Here is a 23,512-nt window from a genome sequence, read left to right on the forward strand (position 1 = left end):
CAAGACTTCCACAAAGACTAGTGTCTAAACTTATAGATCTTGGACTTTCTTATTCAATCTGCCTTTGGATTATGGATTTCTTGTTTGGCCACTCTCAGAAGGTCAGATTAGGTAATCATATCTCTTCAGCCCTTATTCTTAACACTGGTATACCACAGGGTTGCATGTTGAGTCCCTGACTCTATACTCTTTATGTGCATGACTACATTCCCATTCACACTAGTAATACTATTACTAAATTTGCAGATGATACGACAGTGGTGGGACTCATCTCTGGGGTGGATGAGTCTTCCTATTTAGATGAGGTGGATCAGTTGCTTTCGTGGTGTGGAGACAATAACTTAGTTCTTAACACCAATCAGACGAAGGAGCTTATAGTGGACTATAAGGAATAGATCAGACATCCAGCCCTTGCTTATCAATGGAGACCAAGAGGAGCAAGTGGCCAGTTTTAAGTTTCTGGGTATTATTATAAAAGAGGATCTGACCTGGGTTACTCACATTACAGAACTGGTCAAAAGGGTCCAGCAGAGAATATACTATCTGAGACTTCTCAGGAAACAACCGAATGAAAAACTGCTGTTTACCTTCTACTAGAGAGTATTCTAACTTACTTCATCTGTGTATGGTTTGCCAATTGCACAGTGGCAGATAGGATAGCACTCTATAGGGTCAACATCATTGCCCAGAGGATCACTGGTTGCCCTCTCCCCTTTTTGGAAGAGATTTATAGTTCCCACTGCCTTAAGAAAGTTCAAAACATTTGAACTTTTATATTTGTGTTGCATTTGTACTGATAAATAAATAAAGGGAGACTAGTATAGTACAGGTTCAAATCCCAGTAAGGGTATGGCTAGCTGATGAGAGCTAATTAGCTCGAAATAGATCTATACTAGTCTCCCTTTATTTATTTTTCAGTACAAATACAACATATATATATATATATATATGTGTGTGTGTGTGTGTGTGTGTGTGTGTGTGTGTGTGTATGTGTATGTGTATGTGTATGTATATACACACACACACACACACACACACACACACACACATATATATATATATATACAGGGTCTCTTCCTTATCACCCCATTCCCTCCCACCAAGATTTACAGAAAGAAGGCAGCTCCATTCCCATTTTAAGCCCAAGCTTGAAGATGGCAAGTGAGATCTTGCCGAAACGTTGCAAAGACAATCTCAACCTTACACGGGAAAAGACCCGAATACAACAAAACCAGCATATATATATTTGCAACGTTTCGGCAAGATCTCACTTGCCATCTTCAAGCTTGGGCTTAAAATGGGAATGGAGCTGCCGTCTTTCTGTAAATCTTGGTGGGAGGGAATGGGGTGATAAGGAAGAGACCCTGTGGCTTGGTGGAAATTACATTGGCCTAATATGCAATACAGCCCTGGTTTGATTCTCAGTAAGGGTATGGCTAGCTGATGAGACCTAAATAGTTTGAAATAGATCTATACTAGTCTCACTTTATTTATTTATCAGCACAAATACAACACACACACACACACACACACACACACACATTTTAAGCTTAGCCGACAGGAGCCTGAAGATGGCAAGTGAGATCTTGCAGAAACGTTGTCAGAAAAATAAATTATCATCCAACATCATAAAAGGTTTTCATTAAAGTTATAAAAATAAATAACCCCAAACTGTACAGTTTACTTTGGTTTTGGAAGGCCCTCATTACCACACCTCCAACTTTAAGCATGTGCATATCTCTTAGAGAAATTAAAAGGTATCTTCAGAATGAAAAATATCTGCCCTTTTTCAGAAGCCCTACCATGGGCATTACTTTCCAAAACAGTAATCAGAAATAATTTGGGGAAATTATTCAATTGCTTGATCACTTTTAAGAAATTTACCATAGCTATTTTGTCATTTCTAAAGACTTTATTTTATTTATTCATTTATTTTATGCTTTACTAGTCCAAACCCCTGCTCAAGCAGGAAACCTTATACCATTTCAGACAAATGGTTGTCCAATCGCTTCTTAAAAACTTCCAACAATGGAGCACTCGAAGCCAGCATTAATCAATCAATGAATCAATCTATTTCCAACATTTTTCCTGTAATCTAATATTTGCATGTGTTTCTGCCGCCTAGCTATTATTTTCACCATTTTCCTGAAAGACTCCAAATTATGATGTAATTTAATTGACTTCTTCCACTGCTCTCATAATAAAAAAACAAACATATTTATATTTTAAATGTAATGTTTTTAAAAAATCAAACTTCTAATATGACTAGAAAAGAAAAATTAATTAATATTATTAAACCAATAACTTTGGTTATTTATGTGTTGAATTATCCTATCTGGGTATACCTAAAATAATATATATTAGTAAATTTTCTTGTTGATACTATTTTATAATAAAGGTTTTAGGATTACATACAATACTGTTAGTTTCAAAAAGTTGACGAAATCAGATAGAAATATTATTAATTACTATTATTTACACATTACAATGCTTATTTTACAAACCTTCATGAAATATATAAAATAATTACCTGATATGACTAGGTAATAATTTCTAATTTCTAATTCTGAATCCCCAGTACATTATGTAAGAATATAACTATTGTACAATAAAGTCTTGTTTTGTTTTGATTTTCAAATGCATTTCCAAATAAATTTAACAGCAAAAAGTTGCTTCTCTAAACAATAAATCTGAAACTGTATCTTACTTGTTTGCAAAGATACATAAATTGAGATTCAAGCACCAGAACAGTTTTCAGAAGGCTTGTATATAGCTTCTTGTTCATAATTGGTTGAAATTTACATTAAAAATGGCTAAAAAACTGTTTACTTGGCAGCATCAAATTTAACAGGCTATTACTATTGCCTGTGAAAGGTTGTCGGTATAGCTTAAGCACAATATACAAAGGCAGAAAAGCTAGCTAACTGGTTCATTGTACCATAGCATTTAATGTACTGAGACACAAAGAAAATGTTAGCTTTTTTTCATGGCACCTGTACAGCATTGAAGGTGGGTCAACCACACAGAATTATTCCTTGCTGTTTCATCCTTCACTAAGCATCTCCATATGCGAAGGCTTATGTACGACTAAGAAGTTGGCACATCTAAGAAAAGGTCAAGAAGTTCACAAAGATTGATTTATTGAATAAATTTAGCTTATTCTCTGTAATCCTATTCAATCCTATTTTGCTAATCATCTGTTTAATGATATAGCCTCTTTTTCTGTGCACATGAACTGATCACTGCACTGATAATTTTAAGGGGAAATACCATATCAGTAATAATGTTTAGATATTTATCTTTCCACAGTCATTATTGTCTTTTTGAACGCTTCTAATTATTATGATTTCTGAAGTAATGGCTGGCAAATGTCAAGATGGTTTAACAATTCTGTTACATATATCAGGGACAACTATATATATATTTTTCAGATTAAATGCTGCATTGTACAAATATACAGAATTGAGGACACCCACTCTCTTTCGTTTAGTGCAAATTAATTTAATTGCAACAAAATCATACTATTCTCCAAAACTAACAAGGGTCATATGATAAAGTAACTCAGATAATTTGTTGTTTTATATGACTTTACTATGAGTTGACTACTACTAATTGTTTGATGTACATATTTCTATAGTAAAAATATGAGCATCACATTTTTTCAGTACAAGATACATAGGAACCTGTATGTATGTAGCACCCATGGATTCTGAGCTCTTTGAATAACAGTGTTTTGTGCCTTATATTTAATGATTGAAATGAATTTCTTTCGCATACTATCTTCTTTTCTACTGACCTGCATATTAAAATAATTAAGTAAATTGTATACCTCGAGTGGCCACCACCATTGGAAGGTGACACTATGCTTTGTGAGGGATGTTACCTAACAGAATAACAGTTTGGAAGTCTTCTAGTCCAACTCTACTCCAACTCTACTCCAATGAGTAAAGCAATAACTAGCAGTCAGAATGGGCTTGTTAAAAACAGATCATGCCAAACAAATCTTATTTCATTCTTCAACATAGTGACTAAATTAGTAGACAACCTACAAAGTAGACCACAACCTACTCCTTGGTAAGCTAGAAAAATATAGTGGGATAGATAGCATCACCACCAGATGGATTCTGGCTCAATGAGTATGAAGTACTTAGTCTATATGGAGGAAAGTAAGCAGTGGGGTACCACATGGTTCCGTCTTAGGCCCAGTACTCTTCAGTATCTTCATAAATGTCTTAGATAAGGGAATAGAATGAGAACTTAGAAAATTTTCAGGTGATACTAAACTGGCAGGGATAGCTAACACCTTAAATGATAGGGTTAGGATCCAGATGGATACTGAATACTATCTAACAAAATGAAATTCAATGTAGAGAAAAGTAAAGTCTTAGCCTTAGGGAAGAAAAACCAAAAGTACACATATATAGACTAAGTGAAATCAGCCTTAATAGCAGTAACTATGAGATGGATTTTGGAGTCTTAGTGGACAATCAATTAAATATGAGCCAGCAGTTTTCAGCGGCAGCAAAAAAAGCCAATGCAATCCTAAATTGCATTAATAGAGGGATACAATCAAGATTAAGTAAATTACTAATACCACTATATAAAGTGTTAATAAGACCATACCTAGACTACTGCATCCAATTTTGGTCACCAAGCTATAAAAAAGATGTTGAGACTCTAGGAAAAGTGCAGAGAAGAGCAACCAGGATAATTAGGGGACTGGAGACTAAAACATATGAAGAACGATTACAGGAACTGGGCATGGCTAGTCTAGTAAAGAGAAGGACCAGGGGAGACATGATAGCAATGTTCCAATATTTTAAGGACTTCCACAGAGTGGAAGGGGTCAAGCTATTTTCCACGATACCTGAAAGCCAGAGAAAGAATAATGGATAGAAACTGATCAAGGAGAGATTCAACCTAGAAATAAGGAGAAATTTTCTGACAGTGAGAGCAATCAACCAATACAATAGCATGCCTTTGGAAGTTGTGGGAGCTTTATCACTGGTGGCTTTCAAGGGGAGATTGGACAGCTATTTGTTGGTGATGGTGTAGGGCGTCCTGCTTGGGCGGGGGGGTTGGACTACATAACCTATAAGGTCTCTTCCAACTCTGTTAATCTATGTAGTCAAACTCTGCTCAAGCAAGGGACCCTGTATGATTTCATACAAATGGCTCCCCACTATCTTTTTAAAGCCTACAGTGATGAAGCACCCATAACTTCTGTAGGCAAGTCATTCTCCTGAGTGCTTCCAGGAGAGTGCAAGAATGGGTTGTCTTGTTTGTTCTGCTTAGACTGAGCTGTCAACTTTGTGGCCATGCCCAGTCCTTAGCCTTTCTGGCCCAGTTTTGGCTCAGTCTATGCTTAGACCAGGTGTGTCAACTGTATCAGGACTTCTTGTATTCTCAGGAAAAGGTTTTTATAATGATTTTTACCAAATTTAGAGAGCATCGGGCTAGCTGTCAAAAGCACTAGCAAGACCGATTTCTGTAGCGCTTTGCTTCAACTCACCCTAGCCCAGCTGGAAAATCAATTTAAAAAGGTGATTTAGCACTGCCTGGTTGCCTAGTTTTTTTTAAAGCCTCCACTATCTCAAACGCGATTACGAGAACCTCTGTAGAGGCGCGGAGTCCTGCCTAGTCCAGGCTAGGCATACCCGTTGTTTTCTGTGAGGCACGGAGTCCCTGCCTAGTTTTGACTAGGCAAACCCGTTTGTTGAGGTTTATCAAATCGCAGCAGTTTTCTCCCTGCATAGCGCTATAGCCTCACGTCACACTTTCCTAGAAAGGCTTGGAGTTCCTGCCTAACCTTGGCTAAGTATACCCTCCCAGCAGGCAGACAACACCACCACCAGCAGCAGCAGTCTTGCTTGTTTAGAAACAAAATAGAGGACAGGGCTGCTGAACAGGGAGACAGGGCACTGCTCCCTGAAAGATCTTGTTCTATTGTGGAAACCTCAGATTCTAGGCCAGCGATGGTGAACCTTTTTTGGCTCGTGTGCCACAAGGGGGAGGAGCGCAGGGGGGTCCTGTGTGGGCGTGCTGCACCCATAATGCAATGTGCGACCCCCCCAGTGTGCATGCACGCACAACGCGCAACCCCCCCATTTTTACATGCTTTTTTCACCCTCCCCAGGCTCCAGAGTCTTTATAGGAGCCTGGGGAGGGCGAAAAGAGCCTCCCCCGCCCCCCCGGAGGCCCTCTGGAGGCTTCAGAACCGTTGGAACGCTGCTCGGAGGGTCATTTTAAGCGCTCCAAAGGCATCAGGGAAGCCTCCGGACGGTCCCTGAAGCCTCCGGAGGGCCTCCAGGGGGGGCAGGGAAGGCTCTTTTCGCTCTCCCCAGGCCCCTATAAAGACTCTGGAACCTGGGGAGGGCGAAAAATGGCTTTTAAAAATGTGAACTCAGCTGGCCAGCACACACATGCACGCTGGCCAGCTGACAGGGCAGTGCCTCGCGTGCCCTGACAAGTGGCTCCACGTTCCACCTGTGGCACGCGTGCCATAGGTTCGCCATCACTGTTCTAGGCAGTCAAAGTCAAGGTTGAAGGCTTCCAGCAGGAAAGCGCATTCAAAGGTTTCTGAAAAAGATGCCAGCAGAAGGCAAAATGCCTTGGAGAAACAATTTCTTAGGGCTGAGAGATAGCTGTCAGTAATTCCTGCCATTTTCAGGCTGAGCAATTGCCTCACTCAGGAGATGTAATACCACAGGCTTGGTCACCAGAGGGGGCAAGTGAGCACTCTTTTCACTTCTCTTCTCAAGCCTGCAGTGCAGCTGAAGTAAACCTTTTTCCGCCCAGCAACAAGTGAGGGACAGCAAATCTCCACTATTAGAAGTCCAGTCCTGGAGGCTACCTTTACACCAGTGGTGGGTTCCTACCGGATCGCACCGGATCATGCGCGCTCCCTTTCAGCGCTCCACCTGGCTCGCGCGCTCCCTTTCAGCGCTCCACCTGGCTCGCGCGCTCCCTTTCAGCACTACACCTGGCTCGCGCGCTCCCTTCCGGCGCAGGTTGCACGCTATTTGGGGAGGCCCAATCCTTATTGAAAATAAGGACAAAAGAAAGGATCTGGTATCATCATTTAGGCAGTCAGACCATCGTCCCTTGCCGTACTACCACAAGCCTTCCTTTTGGTCAACTGAATTGGCATTTCCCCAGCACCAGAGGTTCTTCCCTCAGAGGTCTAAATGCCAGCCAGCCAGAGCGGATTTTGCAACCAGCCCAGACAACAGTTCCAAGCCAAGTGGCCCTTTCATGAAGCAGGAGGCTGCTCCTTTCATAGACCAAGATGTCTTCCAAATCAATCCTCTCATAGGCAGCCGATTAGTGCTATTTGCACCCCAATAGAAGACAAAAACAACAGACAATTAGGTACTCAACACAGTGAGGCTAGGCCTCAGTCTGGAATTTCTTTCCACGCTCCTTTATTCATTGCTCTGTCTCGAAGAACAACGAAAAGCAAGGTCTCATGGAAACCACCATCCAACACCTGTTGGATATTCAGGCCATCAAGACGGTCCCGAAGATCCGAAGAGGGCAGGAATTTTACTCCATTTTCTTCGTTGTTCCCAAGAATTTGAGGAGGGGAGTTGGAGAATTATTTTAGAGCTAAAAAGACTGAATGTACATATGGTGTACAGAAGGTTCAAAACACAGTCCCTCTAATCCATCCTGGAGGGGATTCAGGAGTGAGGCACTAGCAGCCTACCTCAGGTCAATACCTGTATGTCTCCAACACTACTTGGATGACATACGTATCCAGGCATCCTTGTTCAGGAGAGCGACAGAGGACTTACAAACCACCAACAAGGTCTTGCACGATCACAGCTTCTCTGTCAACTTTAAAAAGAGTCATCTGCTTTCTACCACACGACTATTGCATCTCGAAGAGATGATCAGCATCACATTAGGCAAAGTGTTTCTATCACAGGACTGCAAGTACAGCCTAGTATCCCTTGTTCAAAGGATGCGAGATGTGCACATGGTTCCCATAGCCCTTCTGAGTTGGCTACTGAGGAAAATGGTGTTTGTACATCTCTACAGCTCTATAGGAGCTTCCTGAGGAAGGGCAAGGTGTCATCCAGGGTGATACAGACCATTCAGGCCTCGAGAAGGCCATCCACAAACAGAATCTACAATTCTACTTGGACAGCATTTACCAGTTGGTGCCTTAAGGTGGACAATACTCAGTGTCAGTGCCACAAGTCCTGGAATTTCTCCAGGAACAGCTGGACAGGGGCCTTTCACACAACACCATCTGCAGGCAGGTGGGGCCCTTGCAACCATATTGACCTGAGGGGAAAGAGAATCTCTGGCTCACCATCTGGTCATTTGGAGATTTCTCGGGGGGCTGGCAAATCTAAACCCACCTGTGATCAACAGGTTCCCAACTTGGGACCTATCAAAGGTCCTACAAGCCTTAACCTCCACACCATTTAAGCCACTAAGGACTGTCAGCTTGCGTTTCCTGACCTTTAAGGTTGCGTTCTTTGTGGGCATCACTTTTGCCAGGTGCATTTTGGATCTAGCTGTTCTTTCAGTCAGGAAAGACATGTATATTTCATCAGAATAGGGTGGTCCTCAGGATGGATATCTCCTTCATCCGCAAGGTGAACTCCTGGTTCCACAGGGCCCAGGAGATCATTCTACCAGACTTCTGCCCAGGGCTGTCTCATGCCCTGGAGAAGAAATGGCACATCTTGGATGTGAGGAGGGCCATCCGAATTTACATCAGGAAGACTTCCTCTACTAGAAAGACTGAGGAACTGTTTGTGTCTTTCAACACTGCATCGATGGGCTCCAAGGTAACCCTAGAGATGATTGGCCATTGCATCGTTAAGGCCTAAGAAGCTCAGGCCTTACTAGCTCCCTGAGGGATGACTGCGCACTCTACCAGAAGTGCAGCAACAACAGCAGCATGGGCTACGCAAGCATCCATCAAAGTAATTAGCAGAGCAGCGGCATATGATTCTCCTTCACCCTTTATTTGCCATTACAAAGTGGACATATTTGCTTTGGTGGAAGCATCCTTTGGACGGAGGGTTCTGCAAAGAGTGCCCATGGAAATGAGGACTTCCAACCAAGCGGTGTCCCACCCTTAGATCAGCCAGCTTTGGTAAGTCCCATTCTTGCACTCTCCCAGAAGCACTCTTGAGAAGGGGCATTGGTCCTACCTGATACGCCCTTTCCCTGAGTAGCTCCGGGAGAGTGCAACCCCACCCTGGCAACTACTTGGTCAGAAGCCAGGAGCTACCACTTAACCTTGTTGAGATTTGATTCACAGCTACGTCCTCACCGAAACTGGGGCAGAAAGAGTAACAATGGGGCGTGGCCACAAAGTTGACAGCTGTGTCTCTAAGTAGAACAGACGAGACAACCCATTCTTGGACTCTTCTGGAGCTACTCAGAGAAAGGGTGTCTCAGGTAGGACCAACGCCCCTTTCACTGGTTAATTATTCTCACTGTTAGGAAATTTCTCCTTAGTTCTAGGTTACTTCTCCCTTGATTAGTTTCCATCCATTGCTTCTTGTCTTGCCTTCCGGTGCTTTGGAAAATAGTTTAATAGCTCTTCTTAGTGGCACTGTCAAACAGTGAAACACTGCTATCATGTCACCCATAGTCTTTCTTTTCCTTTTTAGCCTCAGTGAAGCCATTTTCTCTTCCCTTTTTCAATTATTGTTTAATATTATTTTTATGGGGTTTTGGTAATAGTAAAGTCCAGCTCCCATGAGCCTTAATATTTTTCTTCATCAGTAAAAGATGAATGATACAGAAGAACTTTTTTTCAAAATTATAATTTTGAAATTAAAAAAAAATAGAAATAAAAGTGTAATAGATAAATCATCAGAGAGGGTGAAAGAACAAAACTATTTTTTATTTATTTTACTGTAATTGTAGAAGTTTTCTAACCATGCAACTTGTGCAGTTCCTTATTTGGTGTTACAATATTCTGTATCATTTCTCTGGGTACATTTAATTAATAGAAGTCAAAGAAACATAATACTACTTTGATTTGTTGTAATCATTCATGTTTTGCTTTCCATTAATTAAATGTAAAGAGTAAAGATGCAACAGATTTTATGTGTTCAGAAAATATGTGTTCTGGATAGACTGTAGTAATAAAATCCAACTAGACCAAAGCATTAAGTAGTTCTCCTAAGACTAAATCTGTTTCTGCTGTTTCATATTTAGATTGTGTAATTAAATTTGACAATCTCTGGTAGCCAATTTAGTGTGGCATCATACCTAAAGTTAAATAAGGTCAAATCCTTGGACTTATTATTACATTTATTTGACAAATATGTTAGCAGAATCAAATATTAATGTAAACAATAGTGTGTCATGGACAATGGGTCTCCAAAAGGAATTAGGCAGAAAATAAGTGATAACCTTTGAAAATTACAAGAGGCTTTATACATAGAATACAGGGGTATACGGTCTCTTTCAAGTATAAACCATGTAACACATATTTTTGTTTAACTTTAGGATGCACTTTGTTGAAAAGAACATGTACTATTCATACTCTGAAATAAAATCTCACCATAAGTTATTACAAAAGTTAGACTATATCAAAAATTGCAGTCTAAAATTCTTAGAAAAAACTATGAGTGAGGAGAGAGGTTTTGCAAATTAAAATAGTTTTGTATCCATGTAGAAAATTGTTTCTGCTAACTCTTTCTATGCTGCTGACTGCTGAAAAAAAAAACAAAATATTGCTGCAAGTAGAAAGGAAAGTTGAAAATACCTACTAATACCTTATAATCACTAAAATGAGTGCAATTTTTCAACTCCATAGGACTCCGAACAGCAGCTTATATCCCATTTGGAAATTTCCTTTCACAGCAATGTTATAGACCCGATATCTTACTGTGTAAACCCTCCTGTGTTTATTGATCATAATAGCATTTTTCTTACTGTAATGCCTAGTTTATCTGTATTATTTTGTATTTATCAATTTTGAAATGATCCAATCAAAATTATTAGAGTTAACAGCTATTGTAGGAGAACAGCTAATTGAGTGATTATGTGCCATTAAGTTGGTTCTATCTGTGCTCCATTAGAGTTGTCTCTCATGTGAATTTTCATTTCATTACCTTTCAATATTAAAGCATATGTGTTCATGCCTTCAAAAATTTGTTCTAAATTCTTATTTGGCTCCCACAGAGGCAAGAATAAACTTTATTAGGAATTATACAGTATTTCTTTCATATTCTAGGAAAATGATAGCCATGGGTAATAATTTACATTTACTGATTGAGTAGGAATGGAAACTTGGAATTTACTGTTTGTTTTCAAAGCTTGCATAAAAATCTTCTTGAAAAAGAAGCAATTGGATTCTTTTTTTTTAATTGTATGGTGTGGTGTTCCTTTTATTTTTTTTCTAGCACCAACTGTTGAGAGATTTTGCTGACATTCTCTATTTTCATCCCATTCAAGTAAGTCTACAAAGTCAATTTTCCAGCCAATAACTCAGTCCTCACACTGGATTACAATCTTCAATCATAGATAGTCAGAGTTACAATTTATAATCAAGAAATAGTTTATAACTATTCCTGGATTCTAAATTGATTATATATTAGAGGCTACTTGCTTCTAGTATATATGAATAAATCAATGCCATTTAACATATAATGAAATACAGTTCTTTTTTTTACCTAAAAACAGAAAAACAAGTTATAGATATCTTTAACATATACAGTTATAACATACCTTATGTTTAAATAGTCAGTTATGATGTTACATTTTAATACTACCATTATCCAGTCATCTCAGGTAATCTCAGGTAAGACTTCAGAGTGTATAAATATTTTGACTTTTAGTTAAAAAAAGCTTTATGCTACGTTTTATATTTTCACTATGACTGTTTTAAAAATTCTTATTTCATGTAGAAAATGTCCAGAAATGTAATAGTCACTTGTTTCTTCACCATGTTTGAAATACATGAATTAGGAATTACAACTAATGCCTATAATATTATTCTGTTATGTTCACAAAAGATACATTCAATAACAGTCGTGAAATCAATATTTCTTTACATATAATTACGTAAGCTTTGAAACTTATGTGGGCAAAATGAAATAGTTGCATAAAATTAAAGTGAAACCAATCCTTTGTAACAACATATAACAAATCACAGTGGATAACCTTCAACACAGTGTAAAATGTATCTCTTTGTAAAATCCATAGCTTAGTGCAAACTGTTTCGTTCTGCTCGAAATTGAAGACAAACATGGAATATATTATGCAACGAAGCTTAACATTTTGTAAATTATGTTAGCAAGCTAAGCAGTTCAATACCTCTCTTTTAAGTATGGATGGCACTGTTGTAAATTGTGGCAGAACCATTTATTTTCAGATACAGTGGGAAAATATATAAAGAATATTCTGCATACTCTTTGGAAAACAAACATAAACCAGAATGCCTAAATCTTTTTAATGTATCAAAAAGCTTATTAGAATATTCTCCGAGGCATGTCATTAACAATAGTTTGCTACATAGTCTCTATCATAAAGTAAGTTCTCTTAGTAAGATAAGAAGTTACATTTTGTTTTTAGGAAGAAAAAAAAAGAATGAAAATATATTTTGAAAGCAAAAATGCATTTTATGGAACATTTACAGAGAAATTATGGGTCATGGCACCAACCATTCTGACATTCAAAGTTTATTCAATACTTTTAATAAAACAATGCTCACTCCCACAGCTAAGCAAAGTAGATGATTTAGTATATGAAAGATGAGTTACACGTTGCCACTGTTCTCAAGCATCTATACCCGAGAATGGGGTGTTTGTTCTTACTTGATACGCCCCTTCTCTGGGCAGGTGGAGACAGCGGTCATGCATGGTTACCTCAGCCAGTAACCAATAGAACTGAGTCTACCAAAGTGATGTCATTGCCTCTGAGGAGTGTCCTCCCGCTTTTCTTGATGAAGGAGATAAGTAGACTGCTGTGCGCTATTTGATTGCTCTCAATCCCTTGATGATCCAGTATTTCTCTCAAAACTCCCTCTGCAAACTAGGCCAGGACTGGAAAGGGTGGGGATGTCCATTGTCTCCACCTGCCCAGAGAAGGGGTGTATCAGGTAAGAATCAATGCCCCATTCTCCAAAGTTTGTAAGGACAGCGGTCATGCATGGAACGTACCAAAGCTAGGCCAGACCCCGGGTGGGAAAAGACTGGCCAAGGAGCTGGAAGAGGGAAGAACCTGTTGTAGGACCTGCCGTCTGAATGCCACATCCACCGATGCGTGTCTATCCACCTTGTAATGATGGATAAAGGGGGTAGGAGTAGTCCAGGTAGCAACCTTGCAGATCTCTTCCATCGAAGCCTGCCAAGGCCACACCGCCAATGTAGCCACGCTGTGCGTGGAATGTGTCATGATGTTGGATGGAGGGGTGAGGTGATGTGCCAGGTAGGCCCTGGAATGGCAGATCGGATCCAGCACCCGACCATTGATGGAGAAGCCTTTAGCCCTTTATTTGTGGGATGGAAAGACACAAAGAGAGCTTCGGTGCATCAGAAGGTGGCTGTTTTGGCAATATAGATCTTAAGAGCACGCTGCATGTCTAATCTGTGCTATGCGTTCAAGTCTGTGAGAAGGATTAGGACAGAAATTAGGAAGAGTGAGGTCTAGAGATCGATGAAATTTATCTTTGGAATAAAGGTGGGATCAAGGCGAAGGACTACACGGTCCGGGTGAAATACACACAGGACAGATCGGATGGAAAGGGCTGACAATTCCGAGACCTGCTGGGCCGATGTAATGGCCACCAGAAAGGCAGTCTTCAGAGTAAGGTGATGCAATGAGGCTGACCTGAGAGGCTCGAAAGGCAGTTGAGTGAGAAAGTCAAGTACTTTGGCTAGATCGCACGAGGGGAAATGGTGTATGACAGGAGGGCAGAGATAAGATGCGCCCCTTAATGAAATGGCGGACATGAGGGTGCAAGGAGAGGGGTTCATACTGGTGAGGAGAGAGGACAGAAGAGCGGGCCGACACCTGTCACCGAAGGGTGTTAGGCGAGACCCCTCTATTAAACCCCTGCTGCAAGAAAGGTTAGACCTTCCCTCTTCTCCAAATAACCTCTACAAGAAGAGGTTTCCCGGACGGAGGAGCCAAAGTCACGACGACACGACATGCGATCTCAATGCTCTGAGATCGCAGTCGATACTTTTGCTACTGGGTGGTCCAAATGGACCTAAACCGTCCCGCAGAGACGGTGAACATTGCAAAGTCCCTGATTGATCCAAGAGAAGTTCGTCAAGACTTTGACAAAAAGTCCAGCCTTTTGGCTGATGAAGTCGGGGTGACTCCAAAATGGAAAGATATGGAAAGAGAAAGTGTATCCAGCTGGTGAGGAATTTTTACTGTTTTAAAAGTTACTGCCTATAAAAAAAAGTTAAAATTAATTTAAACTGGAGAACAGAAGAAATAAGCGTCAGAATTACATTTGGACTGGTTTTGGACAGTGGGTTATCTTACTTTTTAAATGCTATCTTCATGGATAGAATTTATGCAAGCCTTTTAAAACGAATCGATTAAGTTTCCTTCTTCTATTTTTTTTCTTTTACTATTCTCTGTATTCTAAGGACTAAAATTCTCCTCTTTCATTACTGTGGGTGTTTTTTTTTAACTCATTTAAGAATCGGACTTATTTTTTAACTTGAAATACAAAAAAGAAACAAAAAGAAACAAAGAAATACATTGTAACACTGCTAATCAGAGGCTGGAGGTTTGTGTATTGGAAACGAAACACTTTTTTCACTGATTATCCTGGCTTGGCACTTCAAGGTCTCACAGCTTGTTTATGGAGAGTGATAAGAAGAAAAGCACACAGATGTTCCTTTGAAGTATATTTTTAACCAGAGAAAGGTGAAATGTTATTGTGATGCTTCATTCTGTTAAAACCTTCTAAGCTAGAGCAGCAGTGTTTATTAGCTGGAGATAATGGCACAATTTTAACAGCAGAAAGAAGTTTTAAGTCTGCAAAAGATACTCTCAGAAATACAGAAATTATCAGATACACGTGAGAGGATAGAGAAGAAGTTGAAAGTTTTAGTGCACCTAACAGCAAAATATGAAGAAGAAGTTGAAGATGCTAAACAAATGGAAAAAGTGACGGCTAAAATCTTAAAAATTGAAGAGGAAAATGAATATAAAGAAATTAAAATTGTGGATATTTATGGTGATTGATTTGTCTCTGAAAAGAGAAAAAGTGGAATACTGAAAGAGGAATTAAATGGAGGGGAAATCTACCCCAGATGGCAAGATACAGAAGAAGGGAAAACAAAAGAATTTATGGATTTAAAGAGAGAAATTTTATTAGCAATATCATTGATAACACTACCGACAATCAAAGATAAGCTGATTAAGGAAACAGAAGAAGGGCATCGAAATTACATGAGAGATTCTATAAGCCAAGAGTTGCTAAGAGGAGTCCATACAAAGTTGATTAAGGACATGATTAAAGGAGTAACACCACAAATGGCAGAAGATATGAGACTGTTTTGCTACTGGAAAGATACAGGTTGATAGATAGAAGAGTATAATTTAAAACTAGCTAAACTTAGCGAAATTTAGTGATAATAGATATAGTTAAATAAATAATTGATAATGATAATAATGTATACAATGTGTAGTGTTATGATAAATAATAACTGGATATGAATATTGAATGGTACCCATGAAAGGAAGATTAGAAATCCTTTTGGATTATATATAAAGGTTAATTAAAAAAAAGAATTAAGTTAGATTCAGTTAAGTCTTGATTGTTAGGGGGAAATGATATGATGCAGGATATAGTCAAATAAAGGAGAGGTAATGATAATAACGTCTATATATATGTATGGGTACAACATAAGGAAATGGCATGTAAATTGTAAACAGTGATTTGGAAAGAAGGACAGAAAACTTTGTTATTAAATATTATGGATATTTAGCTAGAATAGGACATAAGGATTTAGTGTCCTTGGAGGATTTTAGAAATAGTAAATGAAATGCCAGTATATGGTTATGCTTTAAATCTTGATATATTCTATGATGAAGGACGTTTAAACAATTATAGTCAAATGAAAATGGAGGTATGATGATGGTAACGTATAAATATCTGAGTTAAAATACTTGAGTTAGTATGAATTATGCTTGATGACTGTGGAAGAGATGCACGAAAGTCTTTTGTAACCAACTGATACACTTTCTATGTAAAGAAGGAAGACTTTATGTGTTGTATTTGTTTTGAAAATTAAAAAAAATCTTTTATTAAAAAAAAAAGAAGAGGTTTCCCATGATTTGTAACTAGCAATATCAGGAAATATATCGTTATTTATTGTCAGTGGTGGGCTTCAAATAATTTAACAACCGGTACTCTGTCCTAATGACCTGCTGGGTGGGTATGGCTGGGTAGACGTGGTCAGGGGTGTGTGATAGCACTCAGAGCCTCCTGCAGCACTCTGCTAGCCAAAATGGGGTGCGGCAGTTAGTTACAAAATGTGGGCTTTGCTTTGTGACATCCAGAATCAGCACAGAAATTACACTTTGGTTTGGTTTTGAAGAAATATCCCCAAAGTCAGATAATAAACTAAATGTAGACTGACTTTTAGCTTCCCAGCAAACAGCAAATTTTGAAGCTCCAGGTAAAGAGGATGAGGTAACCACAGTTTGCATATTGGAGGTTTTTAAAAGCATGCTGGGAAAATCTGTATTTTAAAGAACATTTGAGGGAGAGGTGCAGAATAGCCCTTCTCTGCCTGAGGTATAAAAAAGTAAACATATTAGTGCTGGTGCATGTCCTCTAGAAAATAAATTAGAATCCAGGAAATACCTGAGTGGGAATCAAAAGATGTTACAACATCTGTCTTTTTCATAATTAAATCCCGTATGTTTTAACATCTTGTGATTTGGAAAATAATTTGAGTGTTGACAGCTGCATTTATAAGTAAATAACTTTATTTTATTCAGTCCTACTGCACAATAAGAGTATAAAGTTTGGTTTTCACTTCATATGTTTTTACATTAATGTGTGGATGACAGGGCTAAGTAAAAAAACAGCACTGCAGCTACCACAACATGTTTATGAAGTTCCTTTATGTAAGTTCCTTGATAAACATTATTTTAAACCTGGCTCGTTCAGTTTAAATGCATTTTGACACAATAGATTAATATGAAAGGATAGAACATAATTACTTTAAGATACAATATATATATTTTGTGTTGGCAATGGTGCCACATGAAGAATCAACATATAATAGAATTGTGATTTAGATGTAAGCATATAAAATTGCTCCTGTTGATCTCTTAGTTTGACTTTGCCCTTGTGGATCACATACTCTGTACACACAATTATCAGCAAAACATGAAAAGTCATCATGCTTATTTTAAAAAAGAGAAGTGCTTGATATGCACATGTATATATAGGAGAGATAATAAAGTTCCAGATTTCAGTTAGAGAGTGGTGAACTTGCTTATATAAAGTAAAAAAAGCAGCATGAACATCTGGTCATTCTCTCAAAATGAAGTTAAGTATGTCTTTATTTGACAGGAGAGGAGAGTTCAGATCCAGATCAGGTTTTGGACTATATTTTGGAACAAATTACATTTAAGCTTCAAGTACAGATTAGATAAGTGAAATTTTAAAAGTGGACCTTACACTGAAGAAAAGTTGAAATTTTATTTGTTCCTCACATAATTCACTTTTACTTGGGACTTCTTTTGTCTAATGTTGGTAATATGAGACTGAAAAATGGATTAGCTTCAATTTTAAATCCCTGTCAGAATGAAAACAGAATCAAAATTGAAAACAAAATTTGTTCTGTTTGAAACTTAATTACAATACGCCAATGAGTGAAAGTAAGTAACAGCCCATCTAAAGTTTGAGAACATAAAGAGGAAATATCTGTTTACTTCATATTATGGAATATAATCACTTATAAGTAGCATATTTAAATGCCAAGGTTACTCTTTTTACAATTCTATGTATTGGAAGCTGTCAGGATAATGTCCTGCCTTTCCGAATTTACCAAATATCAATGTATCTAATGTTATACAATGTGTACTTAAGATATCCTAGTTTGAAGCTGCAATTAAATATGGGCATTCTCTATCCAACACCTTGCTGTTTGAAAAAAAATCCCGATATTATTATATGCACACCTAGTTGTTCACATTTTTTCTGTTACACCCACATTGCTACTTAGCCCCATATACACAGATACAGTAAAAACATATAATGCACATTAAATCAATATACAGTCATTTAAAAATGATAAAATATAAAGTTAAGATTTATAGACTCTGTGGGAAGCAAACTCAAAAAACAAAAACAAAATATAATTTTAAATGAAATTATTGTTTTTCAAATACAAGATTTAAAGGCAAAGAACGAGAAACTAAAACATTGTCTATGTATGACATTTTTTCCCTTCCCACAAAGAAGAGGGAGTCAAACTATTCTCCAAGGCACCTGAGGTAGAACAAGAAGCAATGGGTGGAAACTAATCAAGGAGAGAAGCAACTTAGAACTGAGGAGAAATTTCCTGACAGTTAGAACAATTAATCAGTGGAACAGCTTGCCTCCAGAAGTTGTGAATGCCCCAACACTGGAAGTCTTTAAGAAGAGGTTGGATAGCCATCTGTCTGAAACGTTATATGGTTTCCTGCCTAGGCAGGGGGTTGAACTAGAAGACCTCCAAGGTCCCTTCCAACTCTACTATTGTATTATATTGTATTGTATTAAGTCTTTGGGTTAATAATAATAATAATAATAATAATAATAATAAATTTGGATTTATTAGCCGCTCCCTTTCCGAGTAGGACTCGGGGCGGCGTACAATGGAGCATAAAACATAAAAGATATAGAACAGCACAAAAACGTACATACATACACAACACACATACATACATACACGGAGGAGGAAACAAATTACATCATTAGACAGTTAAAAATCAGCTTTAAAATACCCCAATTGTAAAAACCCAATATGCAGTTAAGAATTAATATTTAAGGACAATTTAAAAAACAGTTAGGAGGAATGAGAAAATTACGATTGCGATTGAGCCAGGCCAGATAATTGAAAGAGGTGGGTCTTCAGCTGTACACGGAAGGAGCGGAGATCGGAAGTAATCCTGATGTCACGGGGGAGGTCATTCCACAGGGCTGGGCCCATCACAGAGAAGGCTCTGCTCCTGGGTGTCGCCCCCCGGCACTGTTTGGCGGACGGCACCCGGAGAAGTCCCTCTCTGTGTGAGCGAATTGGTCGTAGGGATGTGTGGGGCAGGATGCGATCCTGCATATAACTAGGCCCTGTGCCATGAAGCGCTTTAAAGATCATAATCAAGGGGTAACTCCTAAACTGCAGATAGGTCTCAATGCAGGAAGGAATACCTGCTTATTATAAGAAGGCAAAATAGATGTGTGGCTTTTTAAGAATAACATAATGAGAAATAGCTGAGGAGGAATATGAATTGGGAAGTTCATGTCTCACATTATAGTTCATCATGTTAACAACTGCCCTGTACTAACTTCAATAAAGACAAACTAAACTTATACTTCATACTTTGTTATGATTTTTCAATATCACTTTTTCAGTCTAATTATCTCTAATACAAAACTCAGACAATGTCCAGAATACGACTTGGAGTTTTCTTTGAGACTGAAGCTAATACAAAAATGGTTGTTGAAATGCTACCTGTATAATGAGCTCCATACAATGCTTAAATCATAAAACTGAATCTATTCTGTGATCAAGTGCCCTTTTCTCTATTTTTGGAAGACGAAAGATGAATAGCTGATTCTTGGGCATTTCATAAGAAAGTCTCTTTCACTTATGTACTCAACAGTAAAAAAAAAAGCAAACAAAGGATACATTTCTGAGAAATCCATGATGTCTAACCCGCAACATCTATTTGAAATATTTATTTTAAAGGATAAATTATCCATTAGCAATTGCAATTCAAGAAATATAGGAAAATGTAATAGTACTGGAACAATAATAGCAAAACTATATGAATTAGAATTTATATTATGTTTACACACCAAGTTTTAAAAAACTCTATAATTCAAACACTGCCACTGAAATGGAAAGAAATAAAATGAAAAGAAGAGGTGTTAGGATTATCCATAATTCTCCTCCTTCCCTCAGCATGTATCTTTTACTACAACAATTATTTAAGCTTTATTTCAAGGATTTTGAAGTTGTGCTTTTGGATTAAGTTCTATGAAAAGTGTAGTCATACTGCTTAGAAAAGTGTCTCAGCAGTTGCAACAGAATTATGAAGGGAGAAGTGTTCCTAAATACCAACAGACTTTATTATGCTTTCTATATTCCAAATATCCACATTAACCATCCTAAGTGATTTTTGTACAACTATGGCCTAGGAGGAGTTTGTCAGAGACTACAATTTGTTGCCAATGATTGATAGATTTTGTTGCATACAAACAGGAAAATGTCCCATGTCCTTTTCTCTTTGTCTCATTTTACTGTCTCATCTTTCCATAAATGTGCATGAATGGCACACAACATGGAAGAATATATGTAGGAAGGGTAGAAAGAAAATTGGATTTCCACTAAAATGATTTTAAGTAAGCATTAGGAGAAAAAAGGATGACAGTGTTGCAAAGAGAAAAGATTGGTTAACAAAGCAGCAAAGAAAAAAGTGCAAGCAATGAGAGAAAATTAGAGAAATGTTTCTAATAGACATCCCTTGATTCATATAAATATAAAAGAGAAAAGAAAGGAAACAATCAGACTTTCAACATTAAGTTATTAAAGAGAGAAGAAAGGAAACAATCAGACTTTCAACGTTAAGTTATTATAGCCAATCTAAATAAAATAGTTATTAGTCTTCCATGATGACTTTCATTCTATTTCATGGTCTGGTCTGGTCATATGAGACGTACATAGGTCCATGATGGGCCAACCTATGGCACCCGTGCCAGTCATTTCTATGGGCATGCCAGCTGTCGTCCATTGCTATTCTGAGTTCCGGCGCACACATGCCTGCCGACCAGCTGATCGTTGCGCATGCGGGAGCCACAGAAACAGGAATAGCAGCTCCCTGGTGCGTGTGCCAGGAAGCTGATGTTCCAGTTTTTGGCGTGTACATGCATGCCAGCTAGCTGGTCTTCATGCACACATGTGCCCCAGAAACTGGAAGACCAAATGACTGGCACACATGCACACTCAGCTTCAAGGTGCACGCAGGCATGCCAGGGTACTGCTCTTACAGTTTCCAGTGCTCCCCCCCTGCACACGCACGCTCCCATTTCGGCACTCAGTGCCAAAAAGGTTCATCAACACTGATATGGGAATAAGAAAGGAAGGTATACCATTGAAACTGGAAAAAATAGATAAAGTTTGAGTTAGGTGCTCAAATGACACATTTCTTGTCAATATTTGAGGGTCCAATGGATGACTCTGGGCTTGTGATGCTATTTTAAAATGGCAGGTCAGTGTGATAATAATATATCATTTCTTCATGATTTTATTGTAGTTGAGTAGTTTTGGCATAAACTACTGCACCTTGGATTAGATAGGCTTCACAGAGTTGATTTTAACCAGCATGGTGTGAACTCTTTGCAGTGCAAAACCCTGTCTCATCTTGGCTAGGCAAAAGCCATTCAGTCCTGTAGTGCTGGGTCAAGCTGGTGCTGAACTTAGTGCTGCAAGAGTCTTTGTACCATGATGTTGGGGCTTCCCAGGACTTTAGTTACCAGTTTGATGCTTCTTGGAATACAATGTTCTGATACCAGTAGTTTAGACCTTATCACCATGTGATTGCCTCAGAATAACATGTTCTCTATGTATTGCTTTTGGATGTAATCTAGAAGCTATAACTCTAAAGCTACAACTGGTATGGAATGTAGCAACTAGATTCTGAACTTCCTCTACTATTGTTGATATCTATCGTCAATTCCTTATTGAAAAGAATTTAGTCACGACTTCTAGAGACATCCTGCTGAAGGTCTTCCATTCTTGTAAGGCTAATGACATATGTATGTGGTGACTGAAGACCTCCACACTCTGAAATGTCCATCTCCTCGAACTATAGATAGCTGAAACCTTGCTTGTTTTTAACAATAAACTTAAGTAAGTCTTGCCTCCAGATATTGTGAATGCCCCAACATTGGAAGTCTTTAAGAAGATGTTGGATAGCCATTTGTCTGAAATGGTATAGGGTTTCCTGCATAGGCAGAGGGTTGGACTACGACCTCCAAGGTCCCTTCCAACTCTGCTATTGTATTGTATTGTATAAGTATAAATGGCTCCAATACAACAACTGAACACTGAATATGCAGTGGGAATTATTCACCCTTTAAAACACAGGTGTTTCATTCGTGTGTGTATATGTGTGTGTGTGTGTGTATAAACACACACACATACAAACAGACACATACATACATACATACATACATACATACATACATACATACATACATACATACAGTATTGCTGGCACCCATATACTAATGTTTTATAAAGTACCTTTTCAAAGAAAACAGCTAAACTGAATTAAGTGAAGGAATCACTCCATCAATTTAGCATTATAAATGAAGGAGAAGTCAGCATTTTATTCATAAATATTTTTATCCATATCCTTGAAGCTTGTGTGGAAATCCTGCCATTGTTATGATTCAATGGTTTGCTTAATATTTTGAATATTAGAGAAAGACAGAAAGCTACCAGTGAGACAGCTAAGCTGACATATCAGATATTAAGCTCATTATTGCTTCATTTCTGGTTGGATTAGTAAGTTAGGGTTGTGTAATATTGTGACAGAGTTACAGAGGAGCTTTTATGCAACAAAAAAAGTTGTGACTGCACATAGGAATGAAAAGGATAATTCCACAGGAGGCTTGGTAAAATTATCATTATAAAGAACAATATTTAATAGAAATTACATATATGTTGTCATGATTCATGCTCATGCATATGCCAGCCACACAAAGCCATTTTATGAAAAATATATTAGTATAAAAAATACCATAGATAACTATGCTATTTTTATCATTTTTGGTCTGCAGCAGAAAGGTAAAGGTTCCCCTCACACATATGTGCTAGTTGCTCCTGACTCTAGGGGGAGGTGCTCATCTCCATTTCAAAGCTGAAGAGCAAGCGCTGTCCAAAGATGTCTCCGCGGTCATGTGACCGGAATGACGAAACACCAAAGGCACACGGAACGCTGTTACCTTCCCTCCAACGGTGATTCCTATTTATTCTCCTTACATTTTTACATGCTTTAGAACTGCTAAGTTGGCAGAAGCATAGTAGCATTCTAAAGAATAATCTTATAGAGATATTGTATTTAGACATACTCAACTGTGGGTATCTAAAACACTAATCTTATAATTGAGATAGTTGAGAAAATGGACAATGTGTATAGGGCTATGTGGAGGATCTTTCATTCGATTGTTTTTTTATTATTGTATATTTGGAACAGTATATGATTTATTTTGAAATTATCAAGCATTTATATATTTTCTTGTTTATTCTAAAGTAAAATAAAATTCTAGCAAAGGGGA

General features: G+C 38.1%; 1 protein-coding gene across 13 annotated transcripts in view; it reads right to left on the reverse strand.

Annotated features, from left to right (window-relative positions):
- Positions 1–23,512, reverse strand: part of TENM3 (teneurin transmembrane protein 3) — a 1,436,054-nt gene that overhangs the window by 1,028,249 nt on the left and 384,293 nt on the right. For 2 of the 13 annotated variants that reach the window (XM_081959140.1, XM_081959143.1), the window contains exon 4: positions 2,994–3,104. The exons of the other annotated variants lie outside the window; for them this stretch is intronic. The gene's annotated coding sequence lies outside the window, so the exon portion shown is untranslated. The remainder of the gene's footprint in view (positions 1–2,993; positions 3,105–23,512) is intronic. 13 annotated transcript variants of the gene reach the window in all.

Source organism: Natrix helvetica (assembly GCF_964273705.1).
Source record: "Natrix helvetica genome assembly, chromosome: 7".
In the NCBI taxonomy this organism is placed as follows: Eukaryota; Metazoa; Chordata; class Lepidosauria; order Squamata; family Natricidae; genus Natrix; species Natrix helvetica.